This window comes from Phalacrocorax aristotelis, chromosome 1, assembly GCF_949628215.1.
Source record: "Phalacrocorax aristotelis chromosome 1, bGulAri2.1, whole genome shotgun sequence".
Classification (NCBI taxonomy): domain Eukaryota; kingdom Metazoa; phylum Chordata; class Aves; order Suliformes; family Phalacrocoracidae; genus Phalacrocorax; species Phalacrocorax aristotelis.
The window spans coordinates 189,552,747-189,569,748 of record NC_134276.1 but is presented as its reverse complement, the minus strand read 5'-3'; the positions used below and the strand labels follow the sequence as shown (position 1 = coordinate 189,569,748).

Genomic DNA, 17,002 nt, shown 5'->3' with positions numbered 1-17,002 from the left:
TCTGGGTTGTCTGTGCTTTTAAATGTGCCACATAACATATCTGTCAATCTAGCCTAATTTTGGTTCTCTTTCATTTCCTTCCACCACAGCCCCATAATACTCAAGAGATCCTTCCCCTGAGAACCACAGCCAGAGATCAGTGACCTTGGGACTGCCCAACAGTTTGGGTCCTTCTCTCCTTCTACTGCAGAGCACAGGGCTTTGTACTTCTCTGGGAGCCGAGCCCAGCCAGAACTGGTTTCAGAAACAGCTTTGAGAGAAAATACACTCCACGTATCACTTATCCTGCTTCTTCTCACACCCATCGCTTCTACTGGATGCCCCCTCTCAGATTTCTTGTACCAGCCCACAGCTCTGCTTCTCAACTGCTGCTCAGCACATGCACCAGAATCCTTTTTTGTAAATCATGAGAGAAGTTAAGCGGAGGACAGGATTTAAGTTGAGGAGAGAGAGAGCAGAAGATTTCTACCTGGAGAAGATGACAGATAGACAAGACAGTGATGTCATGATACTGCTGCACCTGAAGTCTGTATCAACATTAATGAGTTATGATGGGTATAACATAGCCAAGAGATGGAAATCAGTAGAAACATAAGGACATTATACTATCAGTTACCTTTCCTCCAGGACCATTAGTTTACTTGAGAGTGAAGACACAAGGAAGAAACTTCCCAATTTCAATCATGACAATCAGCAGTGTTGGGAAAGCAAGTCACTAGTCCAAAATCCCAGCTCATAATGAAGCCATCATGAAGCTTTCAGAGCATATCACATCCTTGGCATGGAAAGCTGATAGACAGAAGACTAAAACAGTTGCCAGATTTAAATACTGACAGATTTTGGCAAGTTGTAGTATTGCTGGTGGAATTCTGAACCTAAAACTCCTTTTCTTCCATTGGCCTAAGACCACCAGAGGCCTGATAGAAAAACACTTTTTTTCCACCAACTATTCTGACAGGCCAAGCAGCTGCTGAGGCATAAATGAAAAACATTACTCCCTAAACCAAAGTTACAGTTTTACAAAATCCTACAATTACTACACTCAATTCTGTGTATGTGCTCAGACACCTTCAAAATTAGAGAGATTAAGAGAAATTATACACCTGGAATGGATGCCTCCTTTGTGCCTAGTCTCCCATTTGGGATATCAAATACTGGTAGAACAGGGAAAATTATTTGAACATGGAAGACAAATTTGCCAAGAAACTGTGAGGGGCTGGCAGCAGCAAAGAAACAAAGAATGAAGGAATGGCAACAAAATGAACAGTGGAGTTGACAGTAGAGTGCATCTACACCACATTTACCAAATTATCTGGAAAAAACATCCATTACACCAATGACAATAAATATGTGTGTATATGCTATATGTACCAACAAATAATGTTTCACAGGATGGGGAACACTTTCCTGGGAAGCAGTAACTGTGAACGAATTACGGTAGTTCATCAGCATGAATACGAACTAGCCTCAGCAAAGGACTAACATAATCTCTGAATATATTTCCAAGGAAATTGAACTGAGAAGCGATGCTACCTGAGTATTTGACACTGGGGTCACTCCTACCGGAACAATGTCACCAGTCTGACAACCCCAAGTCAAACAGGACACTGCTCAAACGGGTACGATTCACAGAAGACACTTCAAGTATCATTAAATGACCGGAAAACAGGCCTAACAGTGAAAAAGTACATCTGTTTCCAAAAAGAAGATTATAGGACTACTGAACCACAGCCCGTAAGTACCCAAATGCAGGGCAGAAGCTTAACAATGCTATTTTACTCCTCCCTCCCCTTTCCTAAGGAACATCCTGGAAAGGTGAAGCAAGACAAATTCAGATGAGAATTTAGGGACAAGGACCAAACACTGAATTGCTAACCCCTACAGCAGGCTACAAAGGATTTTCCATCACTGGAAGTTTTCCCTCCCTTTACACCCCTGCCATTGAGATCAGCTGTTTTTCTAAGAGGTATGATTTACTCCAATCTTTATTGGTCTTAAAGCAGAAACGGAGGAAGTCCTCGCCACAAAGGAAGTCATACCCAAAGATTACAGTAATTCTTTACAGGCTTAAAAGCTGTTAAAGTAGGAAATAATAGCTCCAACTTCTTTTAATCCTTTATGCCCTCATGACACGCTCACTGGCAAGGAGCACCTGCCAGGGACTAAGACCCTGCTCTACTCCACACCATATAAACACAACATCGAGGTAATCCCTGCATGGGAAAGCTGAAAAGCCAAACATATGACACAAGACAAAACAGGTGGATTCAGAGGGAAAGCGGGAGGAAACAAGGAAACAATACATATCAGCAGGAAAGGCAGGAGCCCTCCCATCCGTGGCCCATCCATTGTCACACTTTCTGTAGGCAACACAGCAAGGGAGAGTTTTAATGAGGGATTTGAAGTTGGACAAGTTTAGACCAGAAATAATTTTTAGTAGTGAGGATAATTACCAGTGGAGAAAGTTACCAAAGGCTGTCATGGGCTCTCCATCACCAGGAGTATTGTAAAACAGTGCTGATTTTTTCCCCTAAAAGATATGCTCTACTTCAAATAGAAATTAATTCAAGAAGTTCCATAGCTACTGTTATTCTGAAGATTACAATGGTCCCCTCTGGCTCTACAGACTGCGTTTCCAAGTAGCTCTTGGCCCTTTAAAAAGGTGTATCACAATCTCATGTTAAATGAAATTATTAAGATCAGTTTATGCAGTCCCACAAAACCAGTAAATTATTTGTAAGATGCATCAGCTACAAGACCACCCCAGCATTTTTTTTTGCACTTTTTTTTCGCCCTGCCATGACACAAGTAAATATATAGAGTAGTGGACTTCACTCAGCCCACATACCTACCATACAATTGGGTCACTTCCACAGTCCCACGAATCATTGAGTTCCCCAACGAGGGTCATAAAAATTATTTGTGCTGGTTTCAGCTGGGATAGAGTTAATTTTCTTCAGAGTAGCTAGTACGGGGCCATGTTTTGGATTTGTGCTGAGAATAATGTTGATAACACACATGTTTTAGTTGCTGCTGAGCAGCGCTTACAATAAGTCAAGGACTTTTCAGCTTCACACCCCACCCCACCAGCGAGGAGGCTGGGAATGCACAAGAAGCTGGGAGGGACACAGCTGGGACAGCTGACCCCAACCGACCAAAGGGATATCCCAGACCATATGACGTCATGCTCATTATATAAAGCTGGGGGAAGAGAAAGGACAGCAGGGGTGGATGTTTGGACTTACGACATTTGTCTTCCCAAGTAACTGTTACATGTGATGGGACCCCTGCTTTCCTGGAGATGGCTGAACACCTGCCTGCCCATGGGAAGCAGCAAATTAATTCCCTGTTTTGCTTTGCTTGCATGCGCAGGTTTTGCTTTACCTGTAAACTGTCTTTATCTCAACCTACGAGTTTTCTCACTTTTACTCTTTTGATTCCCTCCCCCATCCCACGGTGGGGGAGTGAGCAAGCAGCCATGTGGGGCTGGGGTTAAACCACAACAACACTACACCAAAAAAAAAGACAGAATCATACTCATACTACACAACTTAATTTGCTTTAGAGAAAAAATGAAACACAGAGAAAGATAACCATAGTCTAGAATGTTAAATGTTAAAGAAGGAATAAACCTGCAAACCATCCGTTCAGAAAAGATGGAGACCATTTGCTAGCAGATTAAAATAACATATATATCTAACAGGAAGGAGCATAAAGAAGAGACTTACATTGTCTGTGTTGAGACATTATGCAAGTTCTCAAGCTAGCAAGTCAAGTAGCTTTGGGCAGTACTCGGTCAGTCACAGAATCACAGAATAGCTGTGGTTGGCGGGGGCCTCAGAAGGTCTCCAGTCCAATCCTGCTCCAGCAGGCTCAAATATGAGATCAGAACAGGTTACTCAGAACTCTCAAGAGGTCAGTTTGGGAAACAAGGACTTAACATCCCTGGTAGAATGACCACAGTAACCACATTAAGCATACAAGCAAATAAGTTTATAATGTAAATAAATTTGTGTTTATCATCTACTCACTAATACACTTTAAAAACCTGTTTGTGAGCCTCCTAAAACTACTACGTGGGGAAGGTTTTAATCAGTCAAAGTCCTCCTTTTCAAATACTATATAAATGACTATACACAGGTTACTTTTAAGAGCAAGCTCACATTACTGGATAAATTCCAAAATTACTTAAACAGTATGGCTTTGAGCATTACTATGCCTATCTTTCCAATAGCAAAATTTTGAACTAATCAGTCATGGTTAGCATCTGTGAAATCCCTGGAATAAAAAAAAGATTGTAGAGTAAAAAAGTCTTTAAAATAATGTTTTGTATGATAGATGTTTTCTAAAGCAGTTTAACTGACTTAAAAAGCATTCCTTCTGATAAACAACACATTAAGGAATTAATAATGGGCGAGGTAAAAAGGTAAGGGGAAAGCAAATTCTTGGTCAAACAGTTAAAGAGACAATGGAAAGTGTCCTATTACTGCATTTGCATAAAAATCCCCATGTTACTGGGAATATAAATCTCCTAAAAAGGTACCATAATGCAAGGATAACACATCAGCATTCTAAAGTGTCCTCTGTATGTCAAAACAGGTATTGTCTTGGATTACTTTTTAAAATATTCTGCATTTTCACTGACATAGGCCTAAAATATAATAACACAAAGTTGCTGAAGTTGACCAACCTTTGTAATGTGCTTCTAGAAATATTTTTGAGGATGTTTAGTCAATATCTATATTTGCCTTGCAAGTAGAAATACACTCTAGTAAGAGCTTTTACCTTCCTAACATTCGTAGAGAGTGCACTCAGCTCATTCCTCACACTTGGCACATGAGTATGCACAGCCAGGCATGTTTAGTTCATTCCAGTTTTTAAAAACCTTAAGACGTATCTTGAAGGACTGAGAAAAACAGCGGAACACGCCAAACTAACATATACATGGACTATGATATGGAAAATCTTCAACAGTCAGCTTTTCATCTTTTGAGTAATAAACCACAAGTAATAAACGTCTTTTTGGCTAATAAACCACAACCATGTTATTCACGCCATCGGTGATGCCTAGCAGTAACATACAACCATTTATTTTGAGGTAGGTGTGATGAGTCCTTCACCTAAGCAAGGCTCCATCATTGTTACGTGAAGAAACACAGCCACTCTGGGCACCTTTCCAATGATGTGAAGTTTGGACAGGATTCCAGGTAATCCCAGATCAAATGGCATTCGATACATTTGACAGTGAGCCACTGACATACCTTGGGCCAGAACTCAAATGAGTATTCACTTTGTGGCTACCACATGGCATTGGCTCAGTTTGCAATTTTAAGACTCTGCTACACCTTTGTATCTGCCAGCTACTGGGACAAACAGTCTTGGGAACCATCTAAAGAGAGTGACTGCATCTGCACAAAAGCAAGACCCCTTTTGATGTCGAGGCAATAAAGGAGCCTCTATCCCAGAAAGGTAGATAACTGTCTGAATGTGTAAGAAAACATATTTTTACTGTGAGGTGGCTGAACAGTGAAACAGGTTGCCCAGACAGGTTGTAGACTCTTCATCCCTGGAGATATTCAAAATCCAACTGGACAAGGTGCAGGACAACCTGCTCTAACTTGCTTGAGAAGGGCAGTTGGACTAGGCGATCCTCAGAGTCCCCTTCCAACCTCAACTGTTCCGTGATTCTGTGAACTTCATGGAAGAGTACAAAAATGAACAGTCACTAAAAGCTTTAAGATAGGCATCTTAAGTACCAGATTTGCATCTGTTTGTGGACTTGACTCCTTAATTTCTTAACCAGATCTTCAAGTAACCTACTTGTGGGTTGGTATTACTGGTGAACAGACTGACTGTCCTGGTTTTGGCTGGGATAAAGTTAATTTTCCTTCTAGTAGCTGGTGCAGTGCTGTGTTTTGGATTTAGTATGAGAATAATGTCAATAACACACTGATGTTTTAGTTGTGGCTAAGCAGTGCTTACACCAGTCCAGGACTTTTCAGCTTCCCATGCTCTGCCAGGTGCACAAGCTGGGAGGGGGCACAGCCAGGACCACTGACCCAAACTGGCCAAAGGGATATTCCATACCATATGGCATCATGCTCAGCATATAAGCTGAGGGGAGCTGGCCAGGGGGCAGCAATCACTGCTCAGGGATGGGATGGGCATTGGTTGGCGGGTGGTGAGCAACTGTATTGTGCATCAGTTGCTTTGTATGTTATTATTACTACTACTACTACTACTATGACTACTACTACACTATTTTACTTTATTTTATTTCAATTATTAAACTGTTCTTATCTCAACCCATGAGTTTTCTCACTTTTACTCTTCCAAGTCGCACTGGGGAGGGCAGTGAGTGAGCGGCTGTGTGGTGCTTAGGTGCCGGCTGGGGTTAAACCCTGACACAGACAAGGATGAAATCTGGAGAACTCTTGAGTGATTCAAAGATACTCAAGAGTGTGTGGGAGAGAAGTGTGGATCGTGTGGGAGAGAAGTGTGGATCAGGTGGACAGATAAGAACAGCAGACTGGGAATATGGTCTATTTCATGAGACTCTCCTGGCAAGGTTTCTGCCACTGATGTTCTCTCTAGTGAGGAGAGTCATCCAGCTTTGAAAAGGTAAAGTAGTGAGACTTGCACTAACTTTTGGCATACTCCCAAGATTATCCATTAGCAGATCTTGAAGGAGAGATAGCAACCTCCAATTATTCCATGTAAGATGATTCATCTTGGTATCAAAATTGTCTATATCATTCCATGTGATTCTGATAATTATAGCCCTTTTAGTTTTACTTCGAAAAGAACATTTATGAGGACAGGGAAAAAATATGTATCATTCTACCTGGCCAAAAGAATAATAATAAATGCATCAGAGACGAACACCATCCAGAAAAGGCATGAAAGGTCCAAACCTTTTGATAATATCTGAATTAAATCTCTGAAAATCACTGAAAAGCTTCTCCCAGGGATGTCAAACAGAGGTCTTCCATTCCTGGTGCCTCAGGGTGAAGAGGCTCAGTTCATTTGGCAATATAATCAGGACACCCCATAAGCTGTACCAACACTTTGTACCAACACCTTGTTCCAACACCTTGTACACCACTGTACCATCTGCAGAACTACTTCCCAGAAAAGAGAATCAGGACTCACACTAGCTTGCAAGGTGTTATAGTACATCTGACAGAGTTCCTCAGTTACACGTGAATGTGATGACCATGAAGAATGGGAATGGAACTTCTCAGAAGCATGCTGACTTGAGCTCCAAGCCACTGATGCAGAGATCTTCAGACCACGATCCCTGAAATGCTGTCCATCCAAGTGGAGAAGAAAACACTTGTACTTAGACAGAAAGAGATCTAGATGGGACATGAAAAAGGGCACTTTACAAAAGGCACTGCACCTGAGCAGTAATATTCGATATATAGTACTACTTAATTATGTAGTAATCCTTAATGCCCTTAGACTAATGAAGTGTCTTCCTAGGCAGCATCCCAGTCTCATATGCATGCCCAGTTTGTTTCTGTGGCACAGTCCAGTATGTTGCATTATACTGCTGCAATATATATTCCCAGGAGACCCTATCAGTATTTTGCAAGGGAGAAATACAGTCCAGCAACTGAGTCCTGCATGACTAGAAATGCATCCCTAACAATTGTTAGGTTATAAGAATATTCAGTACACTGCACATGAATTCAGTTTCTGAAGCAAATTCAAGACAATTTTTAAATCCATTTTACCAAAGTCTCATAAGCAGGAAACATGAATGAACTTCCTCTTAAAATTTGCAAACCTCTAGGTAAATAACAACCTCTGAAAAACCCTTGGGGATGAGGTTTTACAGTCTGTGAGCTTTAGAAGTCAAGAAGAGAAGATCTGGGAAAGTGTTCTGTCACATTTTTCCTGAGACTTCACTGAAGGGATACAAACAAGTATGTTTTAAAGAAGGAAGCACAACCGCGCCATCTGGATATCTGGCATGGAAGGTGGCTTACCAGCACAGGGTGGTAGACTGACAGGCTTTGGGATTGTATATATACATATATATTTTCCAGAAACAGACTGGACAAGAAAACAAAATTGATCAAGTGTGTATCTGGATATCCTCCTCTCTAAGTCTCCTAGATCTCCTCACATCAAGAAGAGGTATCTTCTAAGTGTCAGACCAGAGCGGTGGGTGGCCTCAGATAAGGAGCTGATACCCTTTTCCCACCAGACTTCCTTAGCTACTAAGAGTAGGAAAACTTACTTAAAAGTGGTCCTATCCATGATGCGGCGTTCCCACAGCAATTACTTTGAATAACTTCTCATGTTCAATTTTGAGTACCTTGAATTACTGGCAAACTTAAAAAAAATATTATTAGGAAGTTAAGTTATAAAGGGACTAGAAATGAAGGCTTGAATGGACTATATAAATGTACAGATTGGTTACACAATAAACTGTCAAGAATATGGTGATAAGCACCTTATCTTTCCAGGTGCACAGAAAAAAGAAGCTACTTAGGTTGGGTAAAGCTTGTAACTAACTACAGCAAGATGAATCAAAGGAGGAATTTAAAGGCAGTATTCCCATACATACATAACAGCCAAGAAAAAATGAGTTTAAAAAGTCCCAGGATATTATTGTCAATAACACTGAAGAAGGAACTTTATCTGAAAACAGACTGAGGAATCTACCCAAGAATTAAGCATGTATTGGAATTGAAACAAACGAAGTAATTTTGCAAGTTCCTTTTAGATTAGATCTACAAGTTTTCACAGTACTGTGCAACAAGCAAGCATGGGGCTTTTACAAATCTAGTTAGGCAAAAAGATGGGCATAGGAGTGGAACAAACCATCTGAGTCGCAACATGTAAGCTTTTGTTATTTAAAGCAACTGTATCATGCCAATTTTGCTGATAAGACCCCCTCTTCAAAATCTCCTGTCCCCTCCACACTACTTGAATGCTCAATTCTGTCTTGAATGTTCTCTCTTCCAGCCCAAATTTATCCAGGGCTAGTTTACACTCATGTATTTGTTCTAACAATAACCCTTAGCTTAAACAGCTCTTCTCCCTCTCTGATGCCTTCCCTGCCTCTCCTTAACAGACTTGGAAATATAAAAGAGAAATCATATTGTCTCTCAGTTTTTGTTTCATTAAGCCAAACATGTCACACTTTCTTAGTCTCATCTCACAAGATAAGCTTTCCATTTCCTGATCACCCTCGCAGCCCATCTCTGTTGCTGTTCCAATATGAATTCATTTTTTCCTAGGGGAAAAAAAAAAGAAAACTGTTAGGGCTAATAACCTGTTGGTCCTTCCCAGTTCATGCCTATCCTCAATACTCTTTTGTGTCATGTCCCCAGAGTTACAATTCAGATTAGGTAGTGTCTACTTTACACCATAGTTACGAAAAACCAATTACAGACTACATAATATTATTTCAGACATGATAAAAAACTACTGTTTATAAACACTAACTTTGGGAAACAAGCACATAGTGCTTATTTGTATCATAGGCTTAAGGACTACACAATATTTCACAGCCAACTGACCACCAAGAAAATAAAGCCTGCTTCTTAGTACTATAATAAAATATATTCATTCTAGTAACACACATATTTTCATCCGCAAGGATGTTGTAAACTGAATTTTTGGACTCTGCATATGCCTACGCATTCAGAGAAACAGATTTAGCATAGGTTGTTTACCTCAGTTACCTAAAGCAGATCTGAAGTAGCAAGCTAATCTGAAACTCCTATCAACTTAATTTATATCTAATACTTTCAAAGTGACCAAAGACAGAGTTTGAAATGTGTAGCGGACAGTCACCATGTTCACTACACACACCTCACTACAGACCAAGCCCTACAGCTAAAACAGGTTAGGGATTGAAGAGACTGCACGTACAGGTAAGCTTTGCTCATCCCCTTCTTCTCTGGGAAGTTTCTCCTTAATATCCCAGCTTTCCTACATGAAGGAAGGCACAGCAAACCCCTGAAGATGAGGTATTAAATTAATGGCAGCATCTTACACTGACAGTACAGAAAGAACTACTCCGTCCACAGTTTGAAGCTAGGGGAATTTAGGCATCTTACTTCAACACCTTCATTTCCCTTCCTGGTGTCACCAACTACCAAAAACTGTGTCAGGAACTCCTGACTCAGTAGAGACAGACATGGGTACTGTGCAAAAGCAATAGCATCCACATACAAACCTGCACAAAATCTGAATTTACACAATTTCAATCCCTATCAGTTTTATCTTTTATCTGATCACTCAAGAGTGACTCAGTTGCTTAAAAAAGTGATGGTATCATTACTTCAAATAATAAACACTCTGTAAGTGATTACTAAAATGAATTGCATGTCCAAAAGACTGGAGTCCTCAATATAAATTATGTCTTCACGTGCAAGACAAGCAACAAGTATCACACCTCATACTTGAATATACATGAGCATTACTAAGTATTACTCTTCCCCAAACCAAGATATTTATTATGATAACATATTTAGTCTTTGTTTTGAAACAGAATTTTAGAAGACAATGTTGTACCTTCCAAATATTTATTATTTTTTTTTTTAAATCAAAACCAAATGATCCTCTGCGACACACACACTCAAGAGTCAAGAAGATACTCATCCGTTAGCCTGACAACGAACAGACACATAACAAAACAGGCAATGTCTTCAAACTTACTGCTGGTAGTGAATGAACTTGCTGTAGTAGCAGTTATTAGCTGATTCACAGATCAGATAACAACTCATCCGTTTATTTCCAGATGTTCTACCTAGAAAGTGCTCCATGCAGAGAAATATCCCACAAAAAAAAAAAAACCAAACCACCACCTTAACAGTTTCATTCTGAAAGCTTTCGAACTACCTGATGGGCATGTACCATACAGTCTACCTGTACTACTGTTACTTTTCACACTACAGAATTTATTTCAGCCATGTCTTAGGTACACTTGTTTTTTTTTTCAAAATTGTGAGAGACAAAACACCTATACTTAAATTATGTTCTTCTTAACAGAGTCTACAACTAGTGTATTTCAGCTTCCAGCATGACAGCCTTCATCAGCTAAATATGAAAACAGGGCCCAGAAATTCTAATTCAAAGCGCAATAATTAGACACTTATGATTCACCCCATACCACAGAATGTGATTTTTATCACTGTAAATACAATAGTTTAAATTTAAAACAACAATTTTTTTCCAAAAAATGTAAAGGACAAAATTAACTCACCATTAATGCTTTGGAAATAATAAGTCTAATTTTAAGTGTATTGAAGCAAATGGATACTTTTGTACTGATGTGAGTAATTAAAGTACAAGAGCTTCACAGACTCAGAGATGTAATGCAGCCCTTTTATCAAAAGCAGTCACTCTATCTCGGCCTGACAGTTAACAGCATATGATCTAGTAAACAAATACTTTCACACAGTACAAAAGTGCCATTAAAGGCCAGAACTGTCAACACAAATTCTGTTCTTACAAGAGAAAAAAATATATAAACTGTTGATCACCTCTGGTTGCCTTAACTAGCATGGAGGTTGTCATGGAAACATTTCTGCGAAGTTCATAGTGATGAAACACAAACACTTCCAGTTTAATTGCTATTAGGTTTAGCATACCAGAGTTTATTTATACTCAAAGAGAATTATGATAAAATGCAGTAGAAAGTAAAGCTAGTAATGATCTGGCATAACAAAGCCAATGGATTAAAAAAAAAAAAAAAGAAAGAAAGAAAAGGAAAATAAGACGACTTTTTTATTAGGCTGAAACAAGACAAAAGCGAATTACCTCTTTCCCAAAACTATTAACCAAACTTTCAGCTAGAACATGACTTGTCCATGATGGTTTTAATGTAGCTACATTAACATGTGAAGATACTAAAGAAACAAAACATCCTCAAACAAAGCAGTACATATTTGAATAGATATACAAGTATTTATTACACAGATTCAAAACAGATTCTTAAAGAAAAAATTGTAGCATCACATTAACTTCTGTAGCACAAATCACATAAATCCCTTGTATAGGCACCTCTTTTTTCCAGATAGAACAGACCTAGTCCTGCTATTTTCTTACCAACAGAGCTCCCCCAGCATAAATGACAATTCTGTTGTCCTTGCAGACAAATTGAGCCCAATGAGATTTCAAATAATAGTGCTGACTGACTACATGAATATAAGTCAGGGAGAGCTTAATTTTATTTCATTACAGTTAATGGGGATTCACTTTTACTTTATTAGAATTAAACAAAATTTATAGAGACGCATGAAAGTTACTAACTAAAATCTGCAGGTTCCTTTCATTATAATCCAATTCCATTTTTTAATAATACTATATTCATTCTTAGGGCATGATTTAAGTTAATGCAAAAGCCTTAATAAATTCCAGTGACTTTTTATCTGTTTTCATTAGCACAAGTTTACTCAACGCGGCTGACAGCCTGCAACACTGAGAAGTTGAGCAGAGGTCAGGGGTTTGGAAGAGGGACTGGAACCAGTCAGTGCACTGAAGTGCATAAGGCACGAGTACAGAACAAGGATTCAGACATGGTGCTGCGGGCGTAGGCTAAACATGGATGGGGAGCAGGAAAAAGAGATCAAGAAAGATGCATCACACTTACTTTATAGACATTGTCAAATTCCTGGCTGCTGGCTCTGGCATACACGTACTGGAATGCAATCTATTGCCCATAACCTGCCATCAATTTTTTTCATTCACATGACGGATATATTTTGAACAAAGGTATGGAAGGCAAAATGATCTATAATGAAATAACTATATTTTTAATCATTTTCCACTACCCGCTTGTTATGTCTAATATCAAAGTAAAAATACATTCATCTTTACAATTACCATATTTATGTCTCTTAATTCTGTTTTTTCTTTTCCTATTTGCCCCTCTTGCATTTATTCATTCTCCACTTTTCTTCTTGCTGATGTTCCTGACAATCACCATTCTCCCCTTTCCAGCTACAAAACATATCATAAATGAAACTGTTAACACTGAATTTTAAAGACCATCATTAGGTTTAGAATGAGTACCTAAAAAAGGATTAATAAAGAAAATGGAATAAGGATAGAGTTAGTGTTTCAGATTATCAGCAGATTCAGAAAAATAACACAGTAACAAGTTTACATTCTCATGATTACAATTATTATCCCAACATGAATATATGGATTTGAAATGAAAGCTTAGATCTGAAGCAATTTGAAAAATACCACAAACATTTTTGTCAAGTATGGTTATATCCACCATGTAGAGAATAATTTCTTTCATGCTACTTTTATTATCTAGCTATATTTCAGATCCTACTACATAATTTAGCTTCTAAGACGCTACTTCCTGTTAATTAATAATATACTTCTGATCTATATAAACATTATTTCTGTGAAAATTACTGGAAGACAGCAGTTTCTTTAACCCCGATACGCTCTTCCACAGTATTACCATGGCCATTACTGCAGAATCTGAATGTACTCAGTTCTCTCACTGTAATGTATTTGTCTTCTGGTCCTCTTCCCACAAGGGAGAAATATGCAGATGAGTATCCTGTTTTGTTAAAGCCCTTTTCTCTGCTACTTCCATCAGTTATTTTGTCCTGGGGGCTACTGCAAGTTGGTCTGTTCAGAGAATACGCATACAAATAAAATCCCATGTACTCATATTAAAGAATAGCATACTAATTTTACAAGACATTGGATTAGAAGTGAAATATGATTAAAAAACCATGATGGTCTTCAGTTGTTTCTCCAAGACGTGGACATCCCCCTGAGCAAGGTCCCTACTCTGCACAGAGGATCTTCAGCCTTTCCATCACAGGGAGCTCCCTTTTTCTGGAGAAGCCCAGTGATCCAACATAGGCTCTACTCCCGAGCTCACGGGGAACCAGGCCAAGAACTCTGAACATAAATACCAAGAGACACCGAATATCTTCCAAAGTCCTGTGAGGAGATGACAGAGAAATCAGAAGATAGATATATTTAACTAAAGATAGCATGTACTGTCTACTTCAATGTTTTAGACAGCTACATCTTCACATCCAGTTGTGCCACGCCAGTGGTACTGAACCCAGAGCTTGCAAAAGGTAATGGATACTGAAAATTACATCACCCCCTGACAAGATGGTGGAGTGTCCTAGCTTACAGAAAGTCTTAAATCCAGGTAACTCCTTGTGAAAAAGACACATTTGGGAGTCTTTATGCATGTGTTGAACAGGCATGTCACAATTGTTCACAATACTTCACAACGAGATTTATGAGAATTTATCATTATTCGAAGTAATGCTTCAGTGAACTCTCTGAACATGTTGTCTAGGGAGTGCCTGATGGAAGGTTATAAAACGTATGATCATTTTGACCCCAGGTTCAGCAGCGAGATACCTGAGATAACCTTATTCAGTTTTCTTAGTGGAAGATCATTCAGAAAAGATCAAACAAATGCCACATGCTTTTAGCTCCATCTGGACCTGGGAAGGACCTCACACCAGGAACACATGGTGGGAGATCACAATGCCATTTAGTTTCAGACACACCCCTAGGTAGGCTCGTTCTGCTGGTGGCATGCCTTGCAGTGATGAGCATCAATACTACACCACATTGCTTTGTGCTGCCTGGCACGCCTCTGGCTGACGTAGCGGTTTCTTCTACTGAAGGTCTCAAATCTGGCTGCTTCTGGTTACTTTCTTAATTTCCTTGGGTTCTTCTTCCGAATTCAAAATAGGACAAGTAGTGGAACAGAAGCAGCCTGGGAAGGGCTGCATGGGAAAATGGCTGATAGCCTTAGCCAATGTCAGGGGAAAGCCAGGACAGCTGAGGAGCCATAATCATCTTTCCATTACTAAAGTGAGGAAAGTTGAACTAACAGCATGAGAGTACAATGTTTCAATGCTGATAGAAAGCAACAAACAAACACAAAAAAAGGAAGACAGGAGAAAAAACCCGTTGCAGGCTTTGGTAACCCATCTACTTGAAACAAGCTGTCCATGAGGCCACATTCCCCTAGCTTCCATTCTCTGTTTTGGCTGGAGAAGGTAAGAAGAGAGAAAAGGAGGCAGACATGACTGAACACCAAGCAGAGAGCTAAACCTGCAGCATAGCTTCCTGATGAAGAGGCCATGCAAGTCAGGAAAAGCAGGACTGCGAGTCCAGGACTCTGTGAGAGAGCAGAGTTTCCCAACAGCTTTATTCTTGGTGGCCCCTGCGCAAAAGGTGAAAGAGCTATGGGGAAAACCCCACCTCCCTTTCGGTCTTTGATTGCCTTTTTCTCATCTGTTTCCAGTTCCTCAATGACACAATACGACCCTAGGCACACCTAAACCACATCTTTTCTAGACAAAAACAGTCACTTTGAGCCAATTGTAGTGCTCTACATCCTCTTGGCAATGATGAAGAAAGGGGCCAGAAGAGAGAACAAATCCTATTACTGAGTATCAAGATCCCTGATTATTTCCTTGTGTGATAATAAAAAGCAAAATGAGATACACCGAATATGGAACATCAGACACACTCCAGCACACTACGTCTTAAATGCACTTCAGAACAAATGAGAAAGAAAAAAAATCCAACTACACAGACAGGATCTAGAGCATCTATCAGTGCCCCCAAGTGATTCAAATCTCTCAAATTTTAGGCATTTGTTTCCCAAGAGATTAAATATTTAAGGCACAAAAGCTGTTAAGATTATGACTGTTTACCTCATTGGTGGCAGCATCTTCACCGGTGAGCAACAACAAGTTCATTCTCACTTTCACTCAGATTCATTCTCTCTCTCAGCGGAATGACATCGCAAAGTGAGAGGATGGTATCTTTATTTTTAAAATTTTACTTGTCATATTAATTAAAAGCTGCATTGTCAATTCATTGAAGTTTTCTTTGTAGTACAATGGCAGTCTGTTAGAGGCAGTACCAGAAACAAAAACAGAACTGAAAAGAAATAAACCTCTGAGAAAAATAATTTATAAACTTAAAAAAACTAATTGCAATGCTGTTAATGCTGTCATTAGCAAACATATGCTAGCAAGTTTACAACTGATGTGTTCCAGGCTACACCAAAATTATGTATGTGTAAAATGTTCATAATAGAGTTTAAAAAGTCTAAAATTTATTAAGGTTTCATGCTGATCCTCCAGTCTGGCAAATGTTTGTAAAAAGAAAAAAAAACACAGTGTTAAGTAAACATTTCAGACCTCAACCTTCTTTATATGCCTTTGAACCTTTGCTTTCATGTGCAATACCTGACAGCCCACTGAGAATAAATGTTGAAAGCCCCAAAGATGGGTAAAACAGAATTTCTGACTCAGGAAATAAAGATCAGCTGAATATGATTCCCATATGGCAAACCAGATCAATGGAAAGCAAGACCAAAATTTACAATATCTATACTGTGCAGTACAACATGGAGGTTGTCTTTTATTGCTGGTAGCAAAACTCCCAGTGGCCAAGAATAAAAGCAGACACAAAGATTATACATCCACTAATGGTGAGCTCTAAAAATACACATAAAAATAGATTTCAGAGTAGAAAAAGAGAAAATTTTGAGCCTTTATTTAGTGTTACTGAATACCAATCAGCAATTAGAGCAATCAACTTTCAGCACAAATCCAGGATTATTAATATAAAGGCATGTTTTCAAAGCCAAAGGGGGGGAAAAAAACCCAGCAGATCGGATTACCTGATATGAAAAGAAACTCTCTTTGCTGTAAAACTAAAACAGCTTCAAGGCTACTTTTGTGATAGCATGTGTGGCTGAATGTGAGAGAATGTATAACAATATTATTACTTTTATTTCAAGACTTCCTGTAAAACCTCAGGTCATGCTCATGAAGACTTTCTTAAAAAGCAATGATAAATCTGATGAACAATTTTTAGAACTTGAAAGCAGGACAATGGGCAGGGGGGAGGTAATCAAGCAGTCCTCAGCGACTGAACCGGCACAGCAACACTCTGACTTGGGTTAGCAGGAATCCTCTGTCAGGAATCCCAAAGCAATGCACCTGGCTATCTCTGC

The 17,002-nt window shown here is 39.2% G+C and overlaps 1 protein-coding gene across 7 annotated transcripts in view; it reads right to left on the bottom strand.

Moving 5' to 3' along the window:
* FOXP2 (forkhead box P2) overlaps positions 1 to 17,002 on the bottom strand; it is a 440,819-nt gene that overhangs the window by 403,036 nt on the left and 20,781 nt on the right. The window contains exons 3-5 of one of the 7 annotated variants that reach the window (XM_075081101.1): positions 13,445 to 13,617; positions 12,850 to 13,038; positions 12,617 to 12,757 (exon numbers count right to left, since the gene is read on the bottom strand). The exons of the other annotated variants lie outside the window; for them this stretch is intronic. The gene's annotated coding sequence lies outside the window, so the exon portion shown is untranslated. The remainder of the gene's footprint in view (positions 1 to 12,616; positions 12,758 to 12,849; positions 13,039 to 13,444; positions 13,618 to 17,002) is intronic. 7 annotated transcript variants of the gene reach the window in all.